The sequence below is a fragment of the Heteronotia binoei genome, chromosome 7 (genome assembly GCF_032191835.1).
Source record: "Heteronotia binoei isolate CCM8104 ecotype False Entrance Well chromosome 7, APGP_CSIRO_Hbin_v1, whole genome shotgun sequence".
Classification (NCBI taxonomy): Eukaryota; Metazoa; Chordata; class Lepidosauria; order Squamata; family Gekkonidae; genus Heteronotia; species Heteronotia binoei.
This window is the reverse complement of record NC_083229.1, coordinates 67,944,352-67,949,191: the sequence shown is the minus strand read 5'-3', so window position 1 is coordinate 67,949,191 and position 4,840 is coordinate 67,944,352. Positions and strand designations below refer to the sequence as shown.

The 4,840-nt window shown below is 39.2% G+C and overlaps 1 pseudogene; it reads right to left on the bottom strand.

Moving 5' to 3' along the window:
• Positions 1-4,058: 4,058 nt before the first annotated feature.
• On the bottom strand, positions 4,059-4,412 carry LOC132575531 (large ribosomal subunit protein eL33-like; annotated as a pseudogene).
• Positions 4,413-4,840: the final 428 nt, after the last annotated feature.

Here is a 4,840-nt window from a genome sequence, read left to right as displayed (position 1 = left end):
TGTGACTTGACAACACTTAGTTATTATTAATATTCTGTCTATTTCATTCTTTGTCTAGATGCTTAATCATAAAAAAGAGCCACTAGCCTTATGATCAAAACACCACCACCATTAAATGAAGTAAGGGGGAGAAAGTAAAACTTTAATCATCTACAAAACATTCAATGTGTCAGAAGCTGAGCAATGTTGATGAAATAGATAACTTATCTGAAGTATCGATGGAACCATTGAAAGAATGAAGTACACAGTATTGATAATAAAGAAAATTATTAAATGTTATATAGGGCAAATGGTCCATAACTTGGGAAACTGGTGTTGTGAAATCTGGGAATTCCAGTTTGCTAAAAAATTGTGAAAGAAGTTATAGTGTGCAACTTCTCATAAGTGATGGACCTATGATAAGTCAAAACTGCAAGCACTTGTAAGGGTAAAATATTCACAACAGCATGTGTCATCAGTCATGCTGGGCAAATAATGACTTTCAGCTGTCTGAATTCTTAGTGCCTTAACTTTCTCCTCTGGGCTACCATAAAATAGTTACATGGGACAAGTAAAATTGAGGTTGTACACTGTGGTTAATTATTTAAATCCATAATAGTACAGGAATAATATAAACTCACACAGCCCAGTATGTGAGTTCAGACCTGCTGTTGTGAGGTTACAGTTCAAGGCTTGTTCTGCTTCAGAAGATGTGTGTGGGGGGGTCAGTTTTATCTACAGTTTTCTTGCTGCACTTCTTCTCCAGGTTTTTGGGAAGTTCAGAAGACTGCTGAGGGAAGGTGCTAAAATCATATTCATGAACTCACTCATACTCTAGGTTTTATGAATAGAAATTGCTTCAAACATTTTTTTTGCATGACTCAAAATGATTCTTTCTACTAGTGGACTTATTTAAAAATTATTAATATGATTATTATTCTTTCAGCAGCAGTTTCATGATAACAGACATTCTTATCTGTAGTTATTCCAGGAGCTCATTCCTCTGAATATATTTTATGACTGAAATGTTTTCTTCAAAGATCATTCACTACGTAATTGGACTATTTGGATCCAAAGTCTTGTAGAATATCAAGACTTTCCTATCTGTAGGTATGAGAAATGATAGTGGGGAAACATTCCTGTACATTAGTCAAATGTCTGCAGTAATTTTAATTCCAATAATCAGATGTTTCAGTGCCAGATGGGTACAGGAACCTATATATGTGTGCAAACATATGCAAATCCCACTTGTGCTGGAGGATTTTTTTTTTTTTCTGATTGGAGACAGTAGGTTGCTGGAGAGGTTTATAAAATCTGGGTGCAATGACACAGCTCATCCTAGTGTGATCTGCTGGGAATTATCTGGAATTCCTGAGCCAGTGAAAGTTGTCAAGGGATGTGCCTCTCCTAGCAGTTTGGAGCAAAATAAATCCAGATAATTACGAAGGATCTCTTCCACTAATTGAAAACTTGGAGTGAGATGCTTCGGAGAAAGAATATCAACATAACAGTATGCTTACAGACAGTATTTCTATTCTTACAGGATGTTGAACATAATATGGGGTTGAAACATCTTGGAATAGAGTTGTCAAACTCCAGGTGGTAGCTAGAGTTCTCCCAAAATTATAACCAAACTCCAGACTAAAGAGATCAGTTTTCCCTGGAGAAATCACAGCTTTGGAGGGTACACTTTATGCTATGGCAAAACTTCCCTGCTGAGCTCCTTCCCTCCTGTCTTCTCCAAACTCAACCTCCAAATTTCCAGGAATCTGAGTTGGCAATCTTGTTTGGGATGGTAATTTAGTATGCATATTATAATTCTCTACTCAAAATCAGCTGTACTCTGACATTGCAAGGAACAGTGTGTTGTTCTGTTTGCATGTTTCTTTCATTCCTCTACCTAACTCCAGTTGCCAGATTATTCAAAATCAAGCACCCCTCAGAAATGGTGTTTGTTTTCCTTGCATGCGCCAACTGGGATTAAACTGGGATTAAAGTGAGGTTTAGAATCCCTCTTTATAGCAGCAAACAAACACTAATTTGGACATTATGCACGGTGCGGTGCCAGTTGCTGGATCACCAACCAGGATCCCACCTTCGTTGCCAATATAATGTAGTGGGTTCAAAGCATTGAGGGGACAAGATAACAGTGATAACAGCTCTTTATTCTTATTTGGGGCAGCATGGTAGATGGCTACACTAACAGGACTGGGCAACCGGCCAACAGGGCCCTAACTATATACAACTCTGGGTTCCCACGCTAGCAGGTTATTGGTCCATTCAAACTGGCTGGGGCCCTATTATTGGTGCAGGGCAGCAGGTATCAGGATCCTGCTGCCCATTGTCCCTAGTTCCCCAAGCTCTGTTTTCCAGCTCCGAGCAAAATAGGAATACCCAGATACTTGACATAATTCTACATACATAATAGACATCATGGCAATTTTTTTGTTCAATGTTTCCTAAACCTTGAAATTTTTAATAATATTCAACATTCAATGAGATTAAAAAGAGTGAGGGGAGCTCATAGGTTTACAAATGTCGAAGTGGGACTTGGAGTTTTCCTGGAGTTTCAACTGATCTCCAGACTACAGAGATCAGTTCCCCTGGAGGAAATGGCTGCTTCAGAGGATATCACATCTTCACTAAGCTCCCCCTCAAACTCCACCCTCCTAAATACTGCAGCTGAATCTCCAAGAATTCTCCAAGCTGGAATTGGCAACCCTTGGAGCTATTGAAGTGAATGACTTAGCATGCCTGGACATTGTGGAGTGCTACATTACTTTAAGTGTGCATAAGTGTTACCTCCTTGAATGAGAGGTGTCTCTTTGTCTTAACCTTGGAGCTGCCCCCTATCCCTCCTCTCTCTCTCAGTGCCCTTAATTCTTCACATGGCTCACCACACATTTCTACAACTCTCTGTAGAAACAATGCCCTCAGGATTCGAAATACAGATTTAGCTGGCCATTTGTGATAGTGATAATAATTTTTAGATTAGATTCTCTCTCTCCTTTTGTCTGCAACCTGAATGTAAACTGAATCTACTTGAAAGTTCTACTTTTGCAATATACTTCTTGGAAGATTTATTTACTGCATGCAATATCACTTTTCTAAGACTGGGCAAGCTTTGCTATATTAATCCAATAGGAGCAAGTAGTACAAGTTGTACTTATGACATTGATGGGAAAATGTACTTTTGTTATGGCTGAAGACAGTTTATGTGCTATAAAATGACACACAATGTTATTTAGGACAACTATTAGAAAAGTTTTAAAAATGCAAAAATGTTACAAATTACAAATTAACATTTCCAAGAGGGGATGGCAATAATTGAAAAAAGATCCCTTCATATGATCAGGCCTCGTGGTCTCCCAGAATGTCAACTTCAGACTGCAGGGAGATCTGAGACATCTTGAAATACATCCCTATGTGCTGCTCATATCATTATCTAAACAGATCTGCACTTGTCTAAATCAATTTAAGTCAATGGGCTTAGAAAGGCATGATTCTGTTTAAGACTACACTGTTTAACAAATATGAACAACATTCCAGCACAATGTATAAACAAGTACTAAATCTAGTACACAAATACCATAATCTTGGCAGACACAAAATTAAACAATGAACCAACCTAGAATCCTACATTATTTCAGGGCAAAACTATTAGAGATGGGCACTGTGGAGGTCTATGTGGTACAGATAACCACTATCAGCATCAAATGTTATAAAGTATTCATTAAAAAATGTTCACAAGCATACTTTTAGCACAGCACCTAACTAAGCAAGAGATAAAAAAGAAATGGGTAAAACACAATTCCTCTGTCCCTCTCTCTCTACATGCCCCATCAGATGTTAAAACAGGACAGGTTCCTTAGCTTAAGAAGTTACAGATCTCTACAGAGTACCATTACCCTAAAGCTCCCATCGACTCCTTGGGACTGCACATGGTCAGTGGCTGCCATAAGAGTTCTGTCTGCTCTGAAAAACTCAGCACCCAGCAAAAAAGAAAGCGAGCCCTCCTCCTTGCTGCAAGAAGTTTTTATCTTCTCCCTTTCTCTTCCCACTGACCCAGTCAGACCAGATCAAGGAAGTTCTTCCTTTTTTTTTTTTTGTAAACTTTGTTTTCTGTCCACATTTAGATTGTAGATCACTCAGATCCTGTGTCCAATGGCTTTGGTGGGCAAATTAGAGTGGAATTTTGCTTGTACCATGCCACTGTTTCCTTGAGCACAGGTTTGCCTCCAGAAGTCACTGTGTTGTTGTTTTTTTGCATTGTATACATAAGTGCATTTCTTGCCCAAGTAGAATTCTGTCTTATTGTGGAAGTAAACCCCCTCAGTCTTCAGGAGGGCTTTGTGCTCCCTCTGGTTGCAGAGACCTCGCTTGTAGTCAGTTTGTAGCCAGCTTGTGGCCTTGGACTACAACCTGCCAGTCATGGTGTTTTCTTGAGTCCTGTCCCCAGCAGGACTCAACAGCACTGACCCAAAATCATGGTGAGAAAACAAGGAGGCTCTTCCTGGTGTCTCCAGAAAGTTCCTTCCATAAGTCGCTCTGGTATTTAATTTCTCCAAATCACTGCCTGAAGGTGGGAGACTGGCATCTCCTATTGCCTCTAGCAAGACCTACTAGCATTTCTTAAGACAGGGGTGTTAAACGCATTTGTTATGAGGGCCAAATCTGACATAAATGAGACCATGTTGGGATGTGTCATGAGCATCATAAAATGTAATGCCAGGTAGCAGAGATATAAACCATATAAAGGCTACAAACACAATTAAAGATTTTCAAAACTTAAAATAAAACATGCTTAAAGCATTAGCACTTATTGGTCTTAAAGGTGCTTTCTTTGAATCTCTCCCATGTG